Genomic DNA, 21,541 nt, shown 5'->3' with positions numbered 1-21,541 from the left:
GATGCTTTACTTACTGGAAGGGCAGCTTGGATGAAAGGGGCCAGTGATCTCTTCCTGACTCAGTTATCTGCCCACTGCATTTGAAAGTAGTGTTCCATTCTGAGCGTACAATTTGGTGTTGGGGAGAATGAAAAAACAAAGCACATCCAAAGCAGGGTAAGGATTGTAGTTAGGGCTCACTATGTCTTCTGCGGAAAGGGAAAGGAAAAGAATTTTGAAGAAAAGTGTTAGATGTTCTGGCTGTTAATTAGTAGTTTTGTTCTACTATTTCATGGCTTGTAATGCCTAATGGAATAAAAATAATTTTGTATGAATTTTAAGGGTAGAACCAGGACTAGTGGTATTATTTAAGGAAAGTTGATTAGGGCTTATAAATCAAATGACACAGGATTTTAATTCTGATGTCAGAATTGGCTTTGGCCAAAAGAAAGAAATTCCTGCTCTTCATTTGCCTAATGTGCTAAATAGGTATAATAAGGCCCATTTTAAGGGTTAGAGTTAATGCATGTAAATTGCTTAGCTCCTGGCATAGGTAAATATTCAACAGATAATCATGGTTATACATAATATTGGTAAAAATAGAGGGTTTTAACACTGGAAATGTTCAAGTGGATGGTGACCTATTGGAATTATTGGAGAGAGGATTCATGAGTAAGGTAGGAACTGGGAACCTGACAGTGCACATGAGTTCTTTTGCAACTTTCTTCACTTCCTTGGCCTGATATCTCAGTTCCCCCTGACTGTGCTTTTATATGCTTCACAAAGCAGGCAGGTTCAGGCTATTTTAACCAAGTTTAATTTATAGTCTTTCGTTGACTATTGGAAGTCAATTGAGTTGGAAGTTAGAACACCAGGGTGTGTGGGGGCGTAGCTATGTCAACTAAGATGCTAAAACAGTAAGAAAGCACAATGTTCACAAGACTTCTCTTTTTGAGGATCTACCTCAGCGAGGAGGTGAAGTTTATGAAGGTTGGTTAAGGTACAAGAGACAAAAAGTAAAAAGTTAAAAAAAAAAAAAAGTCTTCACTACTTCAAACTACATCAGGCTCTTGCGATCTTGGCAAGAGCTACAATGAAAAATGGGATCCGAGGCAGCGCTGCGGGAGGCGGGTCTGGGCTTGTTGGATGAAGCACGGGACAGGCAGTTTGGAGATCTCAGGAACCCCTGGAGGACCCTGGGTACCACAGGTTTACCGCATAGGGAGACGAAAAAGAGGAAAGCGACAAAAAGGGGGAAATAGGCCAGGGGTCCAGAGAAGGAAGACAAAAGGTTGTTTTGGTCACTGGGTGCGGCAGGTTTACTGCCACAGGAGAAAGGCCACGATCTGTGCAGCAGGACCCGAGGCGCTGCAACTGAAGAGCTCCCTCTGCCCGGGCCATCCACTCTTGCCCAGGTCGAACCTCTCCACAAGCTCTATTGCCCATCCCGTGTCTTCCTACTGCTAGTCGGTCTCGCTGGGGCACTTCTGGAAATCCGCCTGCGGCTCGGAACCCCGATTTGACTTTGATCGCGGCCTTGATAACTTGGCGCGGCGCCCCGCCTCCTTCCCTCCGGCCGCCGGGGGCCCTTAGTCTTGGGCACTGGGGTGGACCGGAGACTCCGCACCTCGGCTGCAGTCAAGACCCGGAGAGCGGAGCCAGCTCCCGGCCACGCGCGCGCTCGCCCGCTCGCTCCTCGCGCGGGCACTGGGCATGCGCGGCGCGGCAGGCTCTGGCCGCGAGCGGGCGGGCAGCTCCAGACTTCACAGGCAGCGGCGAGCAAGGCGGTCTCGCCGGGCGCGAGGCGGGCGCGGTGCTCGCCCTGAGAGCCCTTCTTTTCAGCCGGGCGCGGAAGGCGACTCTGCGGCTCAAGAGGGATCGGGAGGGCGCTCTCCAAGTTAGGGTCTTTCTCCCGTTCGCCTCCCACCTCGTCTGGGTTCGTGGAGCTTCGGGAAGAGCCTTGGCTTCGAGGGCGGTTCCGAGGTAAGAGCCCCTCGGCAAAAGGCGCCCGCCCGGGGGCTCGGCGGCTTTGACTACCCCTTGACTTTAAAAACCCGCCTTTGTGTGCTTGGATCTGAGCGGTGCCAGGCATCGTGTCCGCCCTCATTCACTTTGACTGCTTTCAACTGGTGTTGGCAGCCAGGTGTGCGCGGACGCTGCCGCTGGAGCGCGTCCGCGCGCCTCATCGTGGCGCGCCGCGGAGTGGGTGCCCACCCGCGTCCCTCCACTCGCGGCTACCTGGTTTTGGGAAGGCAGGGAAGGGAAGATTCCGTGTAATACTCCTTGTAACGTGGGCTTCTGCAGATACACCTGTGCTTATCTGCTAGGTGGGTCAGCTACTGACCGAGTATTCCCATTAGGGCTTTCAAAACTACTCTCCCCCACCCCAAGTTGGGCGGGTCTTTTCAAAGTGATCCGTAGGGTTAGGGTCTCACCCTTTCAAATTAAGATGGCTCATTGTTTTGGGATGGTTGTCAATCTCTGATTGTTGTTGACTTTCCTTTCTCAGCTTGTTCCACTTTACTTGCACCATTTTACTTTGGGGATGATGGCCTTTCTTCTGTTGTTGTCAGTTAAAGCGTTTGGGGTAGATTTCCCACCCATAAAGACCCTGCTCTCTCCTTTTTAATTTCAGTAATACCTGTATGAACAATCTTTGCATCGATTGTTTTCATGCTGTTTCTTAAATCCTTCTTTTCCTGTAGTACTCACATAGGATTGCCGGATTCTTCCTGGGGACAGGTCTCTTTGGTAGTAGGATTTGAATCGGTAGGTAGACATCTAGAACAGTAAAGCATTAATTGGAATCCTTCTTTACTAAATATGTTTCAGTGAAATATATGATTGTTTTTCTTTAAAAGGTTTCAGTTTTTACCTCTAATTATAATGGGAGTAGGTAAAATAGCTAATATCTTAGGATGCATTTAGATAAAACTTGGTTTCACATGTGTGTGAACAGTTTGATATTTGGCTTTGTCATCTCTGGAGGGCAGAATTGGGATTCCTGGAAGGCTTCCTTATGTTAAAAACAAACCCGGAAAGCTTGAAATATCTTTGTTGTGTATTGTTCCTACTTTATTGCCATTGGAAAGATGCCATTCTATAGCTCTTTGAGTTTTGGAAAGTGTGTATAAATGTAGATAACGTGGCAGTGAGTCTATTGAAGTTAAAATCATTTTCATTCTCTCTCGCCTAGTGTATATTTTCTTTTTGGAAGTGGAGCTTTCTGAACATGTTGCTGTAGTTCTTAAGGTGCTGGTGTGGAAATTTTTTTTTTTGTCATGGATTCACATTTAAAAATTGAAAGTTAAAACACTTTATAGACTTGCCAATATATCACAAATGTAATATGTTCATAGAATGCTTATAGTGCAGAATACATAGATTAAGACAGTAAAATTCCACAAATCATTCATTTCAAAGGAGGGAAAAGAAAGAAAATTTGCGTTTAATTCTTACTCTGAGAAAACCATAGTTCACAATACTTGGTGCATTCACTCTATAATTTATTTTCACTTGCTAATATCACTGAGTGTCATTATATAGCGGTTTTAATGGGGAATTAATAGTGGAGAGTACTTTAAGTCAAATTGTATTTAAGATGTTTCTTTTGTTAATTTTGAACAATTTGTGACTAAAGACGTCATTTTTTTTTTGTCTCTAGCTTCTTCCTTCTTTCAAGTTTTTGACCTATGCTAATTCTTTGGAGGTATCTTTTCTGTCATGACATAGGCTTGCTACTCTCTCTGCTTCTACTGTTCTTATTTGATCCATTTCCAAACCTAGTCTTTTTCTTATGTTATACTACACACCATCTCCCCCACTGCTTTTTATTTCCTCTTTTCTTCATTTATCTGTTTTCTGCAGCAGCTCACTTCAATCAGGTTTAAATAATAATAATAATAATAATAATAATAATAATAAAAATAGTATCCAGAAGAGAAAAATGATACTTTTTAAAAAGTTCTTTTGCTTGCTTAAAGTTTTAGTGGAATGAGTATTAGCATTAATCTGATTTATTTAAAATTTAGGTTAGCTTTTCTGAGTCATATTAAACATATTTGGTAGGTATTTGGATCAGAACAAAACAACATAAGTTAATAATAGGTTACAAACTTTCAGACATCTGCAGAGGTGTGTAAGGGGAAAAGTGGAACTTTAAAGTACTCTGGCTATAGTACATCCCTGCTGGGAATTACTGCATGAAATTGTTTGCAGCTGTTAGTGATTGAAAATACTTTCTTGAGAAAAATTCTGTAGTGAAGCAGTATTAAACATTTTAAATTAAATATATATAAGAAAGTGGAAGGTTCTTCAGTGCTGCAATAAAACCTCTTCAGTGTTTTCCAGACACATTTCTAAATGGGATCCAAAAAATGCATTTTTTAAAGAATAGTTTTATGGAAAAAGTACAGAAATAGTACAGTTACTTCCTATATAAGCCCATATCAGTTTCCCCTCTCATTAACAACTTATATTGATATTTGTTACAATTAACAAACTAGTATCAGTTTGTTATTACTAATTGAACTTCATACTTTATATTCTCTGTGTGTGTGTGTGTGTGTTGTGTGTGTTGTTAGAGATTAGACCCAGGGCCTCCTGCATGCTAGGCAGGTGCTCTACTGCTGAGTATACTCTCAACCCTCCTTAGTTTTTATCTAATGTCTTCTATTACAAGATCTTGTTGTCCAGGATGTTACATTACATTTAGTAATCAAATGTTTTAGGTGCTTCTTAGTTGGGGTGGTTTCTCAGCCTTCTCTCTCTCTCTTTTTTTTTAAAAATTGATTTTATTTTTTTAAATATATGACAGCAGAATGAATTACAATTCTTATTACACATATAGAGCACGGTTTTTCATATCTTTGTATATAAAATATGTTCACGCCAATTCATGTCTTTATATGTGTACTTCTCTTGTTTTTGATGATGTTGACAGTTTTGAGGAGTACTGGTCAGGTATTTTGTAGAATTCCCCTCCTTTGGAATTTGTCTAATGTTTTTCTCACAATTAGACTGTGAGCATGAGTTTGGGGAAGGAATATGACAGAGGTAAATTGCCATTTTTATCACATCGTATTCAAGGGTACATATTGTCAGTGTGATTTATCATGGTTGATACTTATCTTGATTGCCTGACTGAGGCAGTATAAGGTTTATCCACTGTGAAATTCCTCATTTCCCCCCCTTTTTATCCTGTACTCTTGGAAGGAAGTCTCTGTGTACAGCTCATACTTAAGAACTAGCGAGTTATGCTCATGCCTTACCCCCAGCCTCATGGTTAAGAGTATCTGTGTTCATTATTTGGAATTCTCCTTCATGGGGAGTTTTCTTTTTTTCTCCACTTTATTTACTCATTGTTTACTCTTATTGGTCATAATTTACTTATGTTATCATGGATGTATGTTTTATACTTTGGGTTATAATCCAGTCTGTTTTGATACCCCAATTCTTACAGTTTGGCCCTGGTGTCCCTTTGACATACCACCATCAATGTGAGTTTTTTTTCTTTTTGGAAGCATTTTTCTTTACTTTCTGGTACTATAAGATATTACAGGCTCTTCTTTTTTTTTTATTGGTTGTTCAAAACATTACATAGTTCTTTTTTTTAAAATATATATATATATATATTTTAGAGAGAGTGAGAGAGGGGGGAGAGAGAGAGAGAGAGGGAGAATTTTTAATATTTATTTTTTAGTTCTCGGCGGACACAATATCTTTGTTTGTCTGTGGTGCTGAGGATCGAACCCGGGCCGCACGCATGCCAGGCGAGCGCGCTACCGCTTGAGCCACATCCCCAGCCCCCATTACATAGTTCTTGATATATCATATTTCACACTTTGATTCAAGTGGGTTATGAACTCCCATTTTTACAGGCTCTTCTTGTATATATATCCTGTACCAGTTTGAGAATTAGCCATTTATCTAAGGAATCTGGTTCCTTTTGTTTGGAAATTGTATTAGAAATCAAGGTTGGGTGCCAGGTGTACTTGTTGCTACTGGGATGTCATTGCTTCCAGGCTTTTTTATGTGAAAAAGGCAGGGAGTGTATGTATGTATGCAAACCCGTGTATAGGAACCTGACTATACATATTTGTACATATGTGTATATGTATGCATATATATTTCTGTGGGACTCTCTAGCTGTATTAAGCTAAATATGAATTCATATTTATATCTTTAACTGTAATCTATTCATTATGTATCATTCTGGTCTTAACCCATTTATCTATAAATGTACTCCAAACAGTTGGAAGAAACCTGGCTCCTACCATCTGCCTAATTGTTCATTTCTATTATACAAAGATAGCAATATTGGAATTATTAACCTGTGCTCTCATGGGAAACAACTTTATCAACTACAGTACAGTGCTTATGTGTAGTTCCTTTTGCATTTACTTATCTATTTATTTATTATGGGGATTGAACCTTGGGGCACTTTATCACTGAGCTACATTCCCATTCTTTTTTAAAATTATTTTTGAGGCACTGAGGACTCAAAGTTGGGTTTCACTACGTTGCTGAGGCTGGCCTCAAACTTGTGATCCTCTTGCCTCAGTCTCCTGAGTGTTTGGGATTTCGGGTGTGTGTGGTAGCACCTGGCTTCCTTTTGCTTTTTAGTGTTTTTGTCTTCACTCATTTCCAGAGTTATCTAACACCTTTTTCCTTGTGTGCACTTTAGTGAGATTGTTGCACACATTTATAATACAATTAACAGTCTTTTTGTCACAATCTGCATTCTATCTTGGAATCCTTTGACCTCACAATGATTTTCTTACATTTGTATATGCTAAGGTTCACTCTTTGTCCTATAAAGTTCTATGTTTTGATATCTCTATCATCATAATGTCACAGTATCAGGAATAATTCCAACACATTAATATTCTCCGTGCTTCACCTATCACCTACTACCCCAACGGTCACTGATCTTTTTGCTGTATCTGTAGGTTTGTCTTTTCCAGAATTCATACAATTAGAATCATGCAGCCTTACCACATAGGCTTCTTCTATTTAACAATATATATTTAAGGTTAATCCATGCCTTCTGAAGTTTAATAGCTCATTTCTTTTTATTGCTTAACAGTATCACATAGAATCTTGGTTGCTTCCAGGTTTTGGCAACTATGAATAAAGCTATTATGAGCCTTCATATGCAGGATTTTGTGTGGACACAAGTTTTGAAATAACTTGGATACATACCTAGGAGTATGATCACCAGATCATATGGTAAGATTACAGTTAGCTTTGTAAGACATTGCCAGACTGCTTTCCAAAATGACTACCATTTTACATTCATACTAGCAATGCATGAGAGTCCCTGTTGTTCTACATCCTTGGTAGCATTTAATTCTGTAAATTTGGGGGGTTTTATTTATTCTTATGGGTGCATAGTAATGTCTCATTGTTGCTTTAACTTGCCATTCCCTAACGACATAGGATGTTACTTCTTTATGCTTGCTATTTTCTATCCACATATGTTTTGTGGTGAGGTATGTGTTCAGGCTTTGTGCTTACTTTTTAATGGGGTTGTTTGTTTTCTTACTGTTGAGTTTCAAGAGTTTTAAAAATTACATGTTTTTTTCTTTTGTAATTCTGGAGATTGAACCTATGGCCTTGTACATACAAATAAAATGTGCTCTACCACTGAAGTTTACCCCCACCTCTGAAAGTTAAAATATATATATATGTATATGTATATATATCATATTTATATCTTTATACATATATATGTATATATATACATATATATAGTATATAAGCATATTTTTAAGATACGTGTTAAAAAAGACTGGCTTGTCTTTTTATTCTCTTAGCAGTGTATTGTCAGAGCAGATACTTTTAATTTTAATAAAGCCAATTTACCAATTTCGTCATGGTTTGGTGTCATTTTAAGAACTCACTGCTAAGCCCAAGGCCACCTGTATTTTATACTGGTTTTTATTTTTTATTTTTCAGTTAAGACAATAGAAGATGTGATTCATTGTATACATGGCATACTCTGCCACTCTGAGAACAACTAGTTCAGAATGCCACAGGTCCAAGGCAAAGTGTTAACAGGGACTATTTTGACACGAGCAAGGTGGATGTCTCAGAGGTGGTCTTGATGATTGCATAGTCTAGATGCATTGAGAAACAAACTCTAGACTATAACATACAGTACAACACTTGTGCCAGTGTCCCCGGCCTCCAGCATTCTTTATTTCTGTTCTTCTGACCTCCATGGTGCAGAAGCTAGAAGTTAACTTGAATTTCTCCTTTATCTTTTGTGCTTTCACTTCTTTCTCCCCTTTCTTTGTCATGGTGCAGAGGTTTCTGAGAGAATGGTGCTAAAGTCCAGAGCCATTTTTTCCCCCTTAAAGTTTAATAGTTTTGTATTTTACATTTAGGTCTGTGATCCATCTTGAGTTAATTTTTGTGAAAGGCTTAATATATGTGATTAACTTCTTTTTGCATATGAATGTTCACTTGTAACAATACCAGTAAATGTGTTGTTTAAGTCAATAGATTATAAATTAGATTTAGAATATACTGGAAACTTTTTATGTGTTCTGCAAAATTGCTTAATAGAAATAGTTGAGAAATGACTTGGAAAGTAAAATATAATACCACGTATGCTCTGTGCCGAGATTGGTTCCTGGGCACTATACATGATTTATTTCTCTCTTCTTTACTCCAAGATTTGTTGTGAAAATGGTTTTCTTAGTACAGAGTAACATCTTTTTGCTCTTTTAGATCTTAACATAGAAAATAATTACTAAGTTTGATTTTTCCATGCAGAGAATCTGGAATAAGGGATTTGCAGAGTATGTGTTGGGAAGAGGCAAATGATCTAGAAACCTGAGGCTTAACTACATTTTATGGGTCTTGAATCTTAACCAAGACACCTTTTCCTATCACAAGTAGCTTTTTTCAAGTACCTCTCTTTTGGTAAACATTATGTGTTATTGACATTGGGGCAGAAGTACTTATATTGTTACGTGAAAGTTAGAACCAATACCTTTCAAGATGCATCAAGAGAGGCTGACACGTGTGGCTCTTTATAAGAAGTCTTTCTAGAAGGTCTTTATCTCCATATTATTATTATTTTTTGTGGTGCTGGGGATTGAACCCAGGGGTCTTGTACATGCAAGGTAAGCACTCTACCAACTGAGCTATATCCCCATCCCCTCAATCTCCATATTATATAAATTAAGAATAGATTCAGAAAAACAGGGACTTATGTCTGGTTCACATGGGGAGAATAGGACAGAGTTGGAATGAGAATCCTGATCTTCAAAACCCATGCTCTTTCCACTTGGCTATGCTGCCACTCACAAAAGAAAAAGCAAGGGTAGTTGCAGAGTATCCTTGATTTTATTATCTTCTTTAATAATATATTATACTTAAATGACTATTGAGCTAAGTGAGAATGGTTCAAAAGATTGTATATTTAAACTGTTTTTTACCTGTTGATTGATTTAAACTGTTTTTTACCTGTTGATTGATCTATATCTCAACAATCCAGAAGTATGTAGTGTTGGAACAAATTTATGAAGAATGAGATTCTTTTATCTTTTAAAGAGGCAGTTGTAGCATGGTACTGGTACCAAAACAGGTGGGTGGACCAATGGTATAGAATAGAGGACACAGAAACCAATCCACAAAATTACAACTATCTTATATTCGATAAAGGGGCTAAAAGCATGCAATGGAGGAAGGATAGCATCTTCAATAAATGGTGCTGGGAAAACTGGAAATCCATATGCAACAAAATGAAACTGAATCCCTTTCTGTCACCATGCACAAAAGTTAACTCAAAATGGATCAGGGATCTTGATATCAAATCAGAGACTCTGCATCTAATAGAGGAAAAAGTTGGCTCTGATCTACATATTGTGGGGTTGGGCTCCAAATTCCTTAATAGGACACCCATAGCACAAGAATTAAAAACAAGAATCAACAAATGGGACTTACTCAAACTAAAAAGTTTTTTCTCAGCAAGAGAAACAATAAGAGAGGTAAATAGGGAGCCTACATCCTGGGAACAAATCTTTACTCCTCATACTTCAGATAGAGCCCTAATATCCAGAGTATACAAAGAACTCAAAAAATTAGACAATAAGATAACAAATAACCCAATCAACAAATGGGCCAAGGACCTGAACAGACACTTCTCAGAGGAGGATATACAATCAATCAACAAGTACATGAAAAAATGCTCATCATCTCTAGCAGTCAGAGAAATGCAAATCAAAACCACCCTAAGATACCATCTCACTCCAGTAAGATTGGCAGCCATTCTGAAGTCAAACAACAACAAGTGCTGGTGAGGATGTGGGGAAAAGGGTACACTTGTACATTGCTGGTGGGACTGCAAATTGGTGCGGCCAATTTGGAAAGCAGTATGGACATTCCTGGGAAAGCTGGGAATGGAACCACCATTTGACCCAGCTATTGCCCTTCTCGGACTATTCCCTGAAGTCCTTAAAAGAGCGTACTATAGGGATACTGCTACATTGATGTTCATAGCAGCACAATTCACAATAGCTAGACTGTGGAACCAACTTAGATGCCCTTCAATAGATGAATGGATAAAAAAATGTGGCATTTATACACAATGGAGTATTACTCAGCACTAAAAAATGACAAAATCATGGAATTTGCGAGGAAATGGATGGCATTAGAGCAGATTATGCTAAGTGAAGCTAGCCAATCCCTAAAAAACAAATGCCAAATGTCTTCTTTGATATAAGGAGAGCAACTAAAAACAGAGCAGGGAGGAAGAGCATGAGAAAAAGATTAACATTAAACTGACGAGAGGTGGGAGGGAAAGGAAGAGAAGGGAAATTGCATGGAAATGGAAGGTGACCCTCATTGTTATACAAAATTACATATAAGAGGATGTGAGGGGAAAGGGAAAAAAAAACAAGGGAAAGAAATGAATTACAGTACATGGGGTAGAGAGGGAAGATGGGAGGGGAGGGGAGGGGGATAGTAGAGGATAGGAAAGGTAGCAGAATACAACAGTCACTATGTGGCAATATGTAAAAATGTGGATGTGTAACCCATGTGATTCTGCAATCTGTATATGGGGTAAAAATGGGAATTCATAACCCACTTGAATCAAAATGTATGAAATATGATATGTCAAGAGCTTTGTAATGTTTTGAACAACCAATAAAAAAATAACCACAAAAAACAAACAAACAAACAAAAAATAAAGAAGCAGTTGTGGGGATTAAGAAAAATAAAACAAGTACAGGTAGCATTATCTAGTCATTTACCCCTTTTCCCCACTGAATTTTAAGTTTCTTGAGGACAGTTATCTTTAAATTCCCTGTGGTATTTAAACACAACACATCACAGAGGGTATACACTCACAAAATTCTTGTTGAGTGAAATTTGCACTTGTGATCATACTTTTTGCCGAATAAGAGTTTAGAAGGGGGGCTGGGGCTGTAGCTCAGTGGTAGAGCACTTACCTAGCATGTGTGAGGCACGGGTCTGATCCTCAGCATGACATATAAATTAATAAAATAAAGGTATTGTGTCCATCTACAGCTTAAACAAATTTAAAAGAAAGTTTAGAAGGGAATGAGGTTTTCCTCACAGAGGAAGTTGAACATTACCGAATTTCATTTGTTTATTCATTCCTCACTTGTTGAGCATTTGTTGAGTGTCTGCTCTGTGCCAGGCACTAGGAATACAGAGGTGGAGACAGGGCCTCTGCTTTCTGTCTTCAGGAGATCCAGAGAACAGAGGCAGGTAGAGGACCATTTCAGTGCTGCAGAGCTGAAGGAAGTGTGTATTAAAAGACAGACAATGGACTCTGAAATCAGAGAAACCTTATCTACCTTAGTTTTCCTATTTAAGAAATTGAAAGAATAGTAGTACTCACTGGTCACAGTTGTAGGTGAAAGAGAGGTTAAATGAAGAAAAAAGAAGTGTGTGTGAATGTGTGTGTGTGTGTGTGTGTAAATACACACAAATAAATACTTGTTTATATTCTAGAACATAGTAAAGGAGAGGCTCATTGTTGCTGAGGAAGCCAGAAAAGTATTGGGGGAATCTCAGGATGAATTTTTGAAGCTGAGAAGGAGAGAATGAGGTGAGACATGAAGGCATTCCAGGCAAGGAGATGGGTGTGTATGACAAGTGTGAAATGGATCCTCAGGATGGGAGTGGTGGGAAATCTGCACATTCCCACATTCAGAGCTCATGGAGAATTGAATAACCAGTAATTTTTCATTTTTATAAGTAACAGTACAGTATACTATTCGTTGCATAGTGATAGAGAGAATAAAGATACCAAACCTGAGAATTGTGTGAATTTCTGCTTGTAATCATATGGCTTTCTGAATATAGCCTTTTATGTGTTCTTTTTCAGTCCTGTGATACTCAAATGATTATATACGACTTAAGAAAGGCGACTTGCATGTCTTTGGGTGAAAACAGAGGTCCTGTGTTAAACCATTCTTCTATTTTGTGGCATAGCAATTTACGAATATAATATTCTTTGCAGACACAGTCTGGTCCTGTTTGAGCTATCTACAATTCTGAGCCATAAACAGTTTCTGAACAGAACCTCAATCATAGAACTTAAGAATGTGCTAAAATTGTTTGTTAAATAAATTTTGTGTTTGATAAGAGGAAAGTTGAAAACTCGTGTTCATAATATAGGGGAGATTAAAAAGAAAAGGGGAAAATAGTAAAAAAAATCAATAGAAGAAGGGAAGTTTGTACTTAAAAATATTTTTAAAAGTCCATTATTGAAGGCTTTTGATTTCATTTTATTTGGAAAATCTTATATTAATATCATAAGATTATTACCTCTCTAAGTTAATCCTTATTCTCCAAGTTCATGTATGTTATTGGGATATTTACTGGTCACATGCTCTTTTCCTACTAATTATAATGTTCGTAATATAATTTTTAAGAATAATTTTCATTAGAAATTTAAAAGTTGAATAAAGTACAAGTGGCAAAATAAAGCATAAAGAAAAATAAGTATGAAATTCATCCTTTTTGAATATGTCAAATACAATTTATCTAATTTTCTACAGTTTTGACAATTGAGATTAATGGTGATTTTAGACATGAATGAACAATGAGACAGTTTTTGTCATGATGACTTTCAAAATATAAAGAAAGATATACTTGTGAGGGTAAAGAAGATTCACTAAACAGCTAGTGGAAGTCAGTCACATTTAAAAATCTTGCTTTGCTTTGTTTTTGAGGGGGCCTAGATTTCTTGAAATTCAGTCCGTAAGTAACTTAGAATATTAATGACTTGTTTTCTGTCAGAACATGCAAATTGCACTTGATTATTTCTTTGATATACAGAAGAAAATAGAATATTACTATGTCTATGTGGATTTTTTCTTCTAACAAAATATTCTCAGCTTATTTGTATGTATGTATAAGTAACCTCTAATTTCTCTTTCTAGTGTGTTTTAAAAATTTTAACTGTTTTTTTGACAACATATATGTATTTGGGAGTTTAAAATATATTTTGTTAATCTAAAGACATTTATTTTGAAACCAGATCTTAGATTGAGTTTTGTTATTTTACTGCATTTCTCTGTTATTAGAACTTCTCCCATATAGCCTCTTTTTGGTACAAAAAAATTACAGTGTTTTAATTCATCAAGATCCTTTTAGTCAAGAGAGAATGTTTATTTTATTGGTAGTTCTTTCATTCAGCTCTTTTGTGGAGCCTTGTTGGATTTTGAATAATTTAAAAGCAATGGAATTCTTTCTGTGATAAAAATCTGGTCATTGGGCCAATTCTTGTAACATTATTTACATGATACTCACCTATATAAAGGTGTGGGATTAATGTGTATGACCGAAAGAATATGTGTTAGATTGTTTTTAATAATTGAGAAAAATAATTCCCTAATGACATTAATGTGCATTAATTCATAGATTTACTTAAAGTATTATCACTTGTATTTTAAAATGAATAGTGTGTGATGGCCAAACCTAAACAGTAATTTGTAAAGGGTAATAAAAAATCATTTTACTTAAATTTAGGAATAATTTTATATATTAGTGTATTTGTTATTTTTGTATAATTGCAGAATCAATTGTTTAAAGCATCAGCTTTTTGTTTTACTATTTTCATTTTCATATTTTTCTTTCTCAACAAAAAGTCTCAGCACAAGTTACTACAGCATTCATGTGCTTGGCTACATTTCACATTTTTCAACTTTATCTTAAGCCTTGCTACTTTCCATGGTTTCATGAAGAAAATAGTCGGATAAAAGATCTTGAAGCAGATAAATGATCCTGTGGGTTTTTCCCTCACCGCCCCTTCTCCAACCTTCTTCCCTCCTCCCTGCTTTTCCCCATCCTTTAGCCCCAATATCTGGCAGCCTTTTTCAACCCTCATATGACATTAGTTAAAAAGTATACTTTTTATAACTTTGATATCTTTCCATTTAGTATCCTAACTCACTGTCTGGTGAGATCTCAGTCATGGAGAGGGAAGTCAGAATAAGAGAGACATTCACAGTGGTTAGGACAGTAAAGGTCAAGTTTAGGCAGTTAGAGGGTTTGAAACAAAGGAATGTTTGAAGCCCTCATCACCTTCCCATTTATTTGGGTAGTAAGTAAATTATTTTAAAAATAGTAAAATTTCATTATGAAGAGACTAAAATATTGTCCAGATAAGATTAAATATGTCAACAGTGGTTTACTTTAGACAGAATGCATCTTAATAATATTGAGTTTTTATACTAGTTAGAAAGATAGTTTCCATGGGCTGGGATTGTGGCTCAGCGGTAGAACCCTCGCCTAGGATATGTGAAGCCCTGGGTTCGATCCTCAGAACCACATAAAAATAAAATAAGGATACTGTGACCACCTACAACTAAAAAAAAAGAAAGATAGTTTCCATAGTTTTATTTATATATTAAAACACATATATTCTACTGATTTTCTTTTATATTTTGTAGAAGTCCCTTATCACTATAGCGAATTTCAGAATTTGATTTAAACTGTATCTCAAGTGAAGTTACATAAAAATTTTAATTTTTGTATAGGACATGCCATCACATTTTCTTTTTTCTTGTCTTTCTTTAAAAAAAAAAATTTGGTGGGGAGTACCAGGGATTGAATCCAGAGGCACTTAACCACTGAGCCTCATCCCCAACCCTTTTTTTTTAAATTTTGAGACAAAATCTCCCTAAGTTGTTTCGGACCTCACTAAGTTGCCGAGACTAGCTTTGAACTCGTGATCCTCCTGTTTCACCCTGTAAGCCTCTGGGATTACAGGTGTGCACCACTATGCCCAGCCATGCCATAGCATTTAATGGGTCTTCAAACAGTAATAAAAGTCTTCCAGAGCTTCCCTCTTCCACCTATATGTATTAATTATACAGTATAGAAGACTAATGGAGGAAAATTACATTTTGGGTAATATTTATGGTTTTCAGAGGTGCTGGTATCATTAAGCTATTGTTATCTAGAAATATGAAAAATTTAAATGAGATTCTAAACTAATCAATAAGTGCTAAAATTATTGGGAAAGCAAGTGGTGGTAGAATTTGGTAGATGTAGAAATAGTTCGGTGGTAGTAAAAGTGGAAACTAAAATTTCTCAAGAACCAATGAACCATTACTGCCACTATATTGTTCATGTGCATTGTCTAAAGCACTATGATTATATGTTGTTAAGAAACAATATATTATTTGATGTAAGAATATAATAAATATGTATTCACTAGGCTATGAGTTCCTAATGTGGGAATTCCTATTTTTGCAAGATTTAACAGCTAAGTGTTTCTTGCTGACCTTGACTTTATTAGGCTAATGTGAACATTAACTGTATTTTGGGCATTAAGTTGATAGGATCCTTCCTGATCTGTAGAGGGAACTACTTCTCTTGTTAGTTCCTGAGAGAGAGAGTAGATGTGAATCTGGATTGTTTTTCAGATTAGGCAGCTAATCCAAGCCTGCCAGCTTTTTCTTTCTTCCAAAGAAGTTTAAGAGTCTGTAGAGTTTTGCAGGGATTGATCTGAGAACATGGCTTAACTTTGACAGAGCAACTAATTCAGCCAGAAGTATGTTTTTCCCCAAAAAAGATTTTTTCAAAGCTTCTAGCTGTGATCATTTCAGCTTCCTCTTCCTCCTTCTTTACTCTCACTGTTTTTGAGTTCTTCTTATTTTTTTAAAATTTTTTTTAGTTGTAGATGGACACAATACCTTTATTTTATTTGTTTTTATTTTTATGTGGTGCTGGGGATTGAACCCAGTGCCTTGTGCATGCTAGGCAAGCACTCTACCACTGAGCCACAACCTTGGCCCTGCTCTTCCTGTTTTTATTACTTCTGTCAACTATAACAGTCGTTGGAGAGGGACAAAACTTTTGGGACACAAAAAGGACAAAACTTTATTTTAGAGGAAAAAGTGTAGAAGGTAATTATGTACACAAATGCATAATGAAAGGAGATACACAGTGAGCATTCCTTTATGAAGCTGTTTTGTTTTTTGTGGTGTTAGATCTTGTTTGATCTGTTTCAGCTTTCTCCAGTGGTCTTTTTTGTGATGTACTTAGATATGAGATAGTCATGCAAGATTAAAGTTTGGGTAAGTTGTTAGTAGGCCCATTGGCTAATATAACCCATAATCATGCAAGATTAAAGTTTGGGTAAGTTGTTAGTAGGCCCATTGGCTAATATAACCCAGTTTACTTTCTTGATCTTACAGTCCTGGACATGTGCAGCTTTATTGAATAGAAAATAATTTTTTTTTCAGATAGTGAAATTTATCTGTCAGTAAATAAATATTAAATTCTTATTAAGTGCTTGTTATGTTACTAAATAATGAAGATACTGTAATTGACAAGACAGACTTGATTCTTGTCATTTCTGAGTGTCCGTTGTTAGAAGCTTAAATTAAAAGAAGCAATAAAATTCTAGGTAAATGGTCAAAAATATAGAAAATAAAGGATAACCTTTGTGGCTTTTCTCTTTCTCTTGAATTGCTCCCATGTTTCTGTTCAAATATTTAGACTTTATACTTTCCTATTCAAATGTAGGAGATCACATTTCAGATTATGTTTTTATATATAATGTTATTCTGGGTTATAAAATAAGTCTGTGTCTAAATTACATATTATTTTACAATAATTCCATAGTGGAACATTTGTTATTTATGAGCTTTGGGAAAAATGACAGTATACCAGTACTCCCTTTGCAGGATTTTTAACTATTAAGGTCAATTTCAGATTAGATTAGACAAGTATGGTTTGTGTTATTTTATATGTACTATTCAATATTTTTTCCTTGGAAATTCTGGGAATGAAGAAACCATTATTTATAAAATGAAGTCATACTAAAGATTTCAGCCTTAAATGTTAAACACTAGAGATAGGAAAAAAATCTATTATCTTGAACTTAATTGTTGACAGCTTTAAGATCACCATATGAATTGCAAAGTTGTAAAATTGCTTTTGCGTTTCACTTGCAAGAAAGAAAGATGTGGACTCCTCCTCCTTTAGTGGAGCCAAGTCTTTCTAACATACCTCTCAAATTACACATCATTGAACTGATCCTCACAATGTGTTTGGCTCATGTGTTTCTAGTTAGCTACTATGAATGAAAGATTCATAACTATCTGTTTCAAAACTTATTTATTTGCATTGCCGAGAGCTTAATTGGTAGCAGAATCAAAAATTTCTTTTAAATTCTGTCAATTTATATAGGTTGGACCATAATTGGTACCGAATTTAAAATAAATGATTTTTGTTTACAAAGAAAATTCTAGATAAATAGTCATAAAATCATTGATTATTTTGTTGGCTGTGGAAGGATTGAGGTACCTGAATTTGACCACATTCTAGGAGATTGGATGAAAATGTTTTTGTCTCTGTTATAGAAAGTGCTGCTAACCTTTTCCTTATCTTGCCTACTGGGCATTGTACCACAGGATCACAGGGAGGAGGAAGCCATACACACTTGCCAGACAGATGGTTGGAGTCCCTGTAGCAACCTCATGACCTAATTTTCCAAGCTTTGTCTACCTAACTGGAGAGTTATAATTGTACGCTGTTAGGTTCAGTAACCTGAGATTTGTACGGAGTTGAGGGTGGAGTGGAGAGAAGAAGGAAGGGATACATATATAAATCTATCTCTGCAGTTTTGCCAAGTTCATAACATATGAGCACTTTTGTTCTGAAAGAAAACTTAGTTAATTATTTTCTCATTCCAGTTAGTCTTTCTGTTTGTGTCTCAAACAAATCATTACTAGAGGATCTTTTTCCATTTTTTTCCAAAAGTTGATAGTATACTAAAATGTTGTTATTTTTGAAGACTTTTTTAAAAAAGAAATGCAGTGTTTGAATGTATTGGGGGGAGATGGTGGAATCATTTCTGTGCTTTTCTTCTATAGTAAATTATTTTGACAATTGTTCAACTATCCAAATAACATCTTTCATTTAATAAACAGTCGTGAGTACATGCAATTGATTATTTTATTAAAGTCATGTAAGATTTCCAGGCTTTGTTATAACTTTTATAAATGATAACTGCAAAAATAAAGTTGAATTATTGACATCAATATGAATTACTATCTTTGTTTGGTTAGATATTGACTTCTCCTAATTGCCTCCTTGACTCTCAATAGCCTGGTTAGAGATAGATAGGATTTTTTTTCTTCTTCCCATGTATATGGTTATGTCCTATGTTACATCAGAATAATATCATACTGAGATTATTTGCTGGAGTGATGAAATGGATGCAGACTCTGTCAGACTAATTTAAATCCCATTGTCCTTAAGTACTTAGAGTACTTGTTTGCTTCTGTCACTTTGTGTCTCTCTTCCCATCATGTCTTTCTTATCCCTCTCCAGCATCTTTTGAAGGAGCTAGTAAACCGGGTTCTAAAATGTTTCATGTATTTCTCTTTAACAGGGAGCTGGTCCCACGCCTATCTTTAATACCAACTACATTCATGTATCGACATTCATTTTCCTCTTCCTCTAAGGGTAACTGAATTTTGTGACCTCAGGATTGCCTTCTAATTTTCAACTTGACTTAGTCCCAAGTGTACTAAGAGCATCATTAATAATTAAAATTAATAACGTTGGATTGTAATTTTAATAATTCAGGCCTCTGTCTATTGTAAAATGACAGTGGGTTTAAAATGTTGTTCTTCTCTGTCATATGTGTGTATTTAACTGCTTATGTCGTAGGTTCCTGGAGCTTAGATGTCTCTTGCTGTGATATCGTGCACATCTGTAAAATATTCTCTTAACTGCCTCTTGTTGCTGCCTTATTTCTGTCTCTTCCCAGCTGAGATTCTTACAGAGAAGCTTGTACCTGTTGTTCCCTCGTCTCACTTCTACGATTAGTCAGCACACGGAGGTCTGGTGCCTGAGCTCAGTCTCTGGGTCATCTGCAATCTTCAAAGAGCCAAACCAAGAGGAACATGTTTAGTTTTTTCTTACTTGATTTTGCTCTAATTTTATCCATCACCTCTTCAAGGACATGCATTGTGTTTTGATCACTGTGAATGTTTATTACCTGGAGTTTCTTGCGCTTCATTGATTTGTCTGTTTGCTGAGAGAATGTGTGTTTGTAATGGTCTTTTCCTTGATTCAAGAAGGCCCTCTTCCTTTGGCTGCCATGGTGCTGTTGGTTGGTGGTGTGCACCTTCCTCTCCTCTGGTATCCGTCTGCACTTAGATGTTATTTCAGAAGCTCTACTCCTTGGATGGAATAGTAATCTAAAAGCTGTTTGAGGTATAAGGCTGCTCAAGTAAGTTCCAGTACCAACAGATGGTGATAGTGAGACACCCCCACCCCCCGCTTTTTTTTTTGGACTCAGTTCATGGTTTTGTTCATTATCTGAACACTCAAAAGTTGGAAAGTTTCTGAGTTTTCTGGAATTGTTTTCTTGGCCCTCATCTCATTTCGTGTTACAATCTTTGTCTCAGAACCTTTAAAGTGACCTCAGTTGCTTACATTATTTCATTTAGAACATGACTCTCAGTTCTTTTTCTTCAGCCCATGCCTTTCCCCTGAGCTCTGACCTTTCCTTCCTGACTGTACTAGAATGTCATACAGGCCTCTTAGACTTCTCATTTCCCAAATTAAATTTGTTGCCTTTTACTCAACCCCATTCTTTGCCCCTCTTTTCTTGTCCCACTAAGTGGAGCCGCTGTCAGCACAGTGACAGAAGTCTCCGTTTTTCTAGACTCTTCTCCTGTGCCATACTCATCCTTCTGCCCCACCTTTAAGTGAGCAGTCACTAAATCCTATTGATTTTTATTCAAAATGGCCCAGAGTATCACGTTCTCCTAGTCTCACTACTAATCTTTACCAACTTGCTTGACATTCTTTAGTGGTTCTCCATTTATGATATGCTCATTATAAAGTCCAGCTCTTCTTTATAACAGTTCCCCCAACACACAGTTCCTGTTTACTTTTGAGCCTTATTTTTCACTATTTATTCCACAAATGCCATCATAATTGCAATATATTTTTTTTCCTACTGGGAATTGAACCCAGGGGCACATAACCACCAAGCCACACTCCCCTTTTTATATTTTATTTAGAGACAGGGTCTTGCTAAATTGCTTCGGGCCTAGCTAAGTTGCTGAGGCTGGCCTTAAACTTGTGATCCTTTTGCCTCTGCCTCCCAAGCTGCTGGCATTGTGGGCATGGGCCACGACTTCTGGCATAATTACAATTTCTTGAACATGCTTAGCTTCACTTCTTATTACTTCATGTGACGTTCCCTCTACCTTGAATTTTTTTCTTTGTCAATTCCATCATCTGATGTGCATGGAAAACTACTCATAATTGTTGGAATCTGCTTAAAGATCACTTTCCAAAGGGGGAAAATGCCATTTCTTTTTTTGTGCCCAAATGGTATCTCATTACTTACTTTTCATTAGTAACTATGCTCCAATTTATGGATTATTTTCTTATTTTTCTCTCTAATCAGTCTATGAATAAGTGCCAGTGTCTGAATAATCTTTTGTCTCTGCTGTGCCTTAGCACAATGTTTCTGATGTACCATATGCATTCTGTTTTTGTTGGAATATGTTTTCAATGAATGAATGCTAAAATTTTTTTTTAAGCTAGTGATTCTATTCCCTGCTTTTCATGTAAACAAAAATATGGAAGATAAGCTGAGCAGACATCACTTGTTCCCCGTTTGACTATTTCACCTGCTTTGTTTCCTAGAATATCTGGAGGCGATATTGTGAGAAGATAGAGTTTGTATACAGGGTCCTTCATTCCCCTATCTCTTGTCATCCATGGATTGAACTTTACTTTTGGGCAAAGCTTACTCTTACATTCAGTGCTTAATGCCTGGAGTTCAAAAGGCAAGTTATGATCAGATGACACTTGAGTTTCATGTTTCCTTTCTCACTTGGCTGATTTCCAGCCATGTTTTTGCCAACTCATTTTTAAAGGTAAAAACAAAATGGGAAAAAAAGATAAAAGAGTGAAGGAAATGTGGGGTAATATTTCTAGGTGTCTCATTTGAATTCAGGATTAGATTATACAGAATATTTCCCCCCTTTTTTATTTTGAAATTAGCTCTCAGTTTGGCCTCAAATAGTCC

The 21,541-nt window shown here is 36.8% G+C and overlaps 1 protein-coding gene across 10 annotated transcripts in view; it reads left to right on the top strand.

Annotated features, from left to right (window-relative positions):
* The window catches only part of EPS8 (EGFR pathway substrate 8, signaling adaptor), a 246,132-nt gene that overhangs the window by 73,860 nt on the left and 150,731 nt on the right, over nt 1–21,541 (top strand). For 2 of the 10 annotated variants that reach the window (XM_081309607.1, XM_081309606.1), the window contains exon 1: nt 1,333–1,962. The exons of 1 other annotated variant lie outside the window; for it this stretch is intronic. The gene's annotated coding sequence lies outside the window, so the exon portion shown is untranslated. Of the gene's footprint in view, nt 1–1,326; nt 1,963–21,541 lie in introns of those variants that run through there. 7 more of the 10 variants (XM_081309610.1, XM_081309611.1, XM_081309609.1 and 4 more) reach the window with 7 other exon arrangements.

Source organism: Spermophilus citellus (genome assembly GCF_964194105.1).
Source record: "Spermophilus citellus genome assembly, chromosome: 10".
NCBI lineage: Eukaryota > Metazoa > Chordata > Mammalia > Rodentia > Sciuridae > Spermophilus > Spermophilus citellus.
This window is presented reverse-complemented; position numbering and strand designations above follow the sequence as displayed.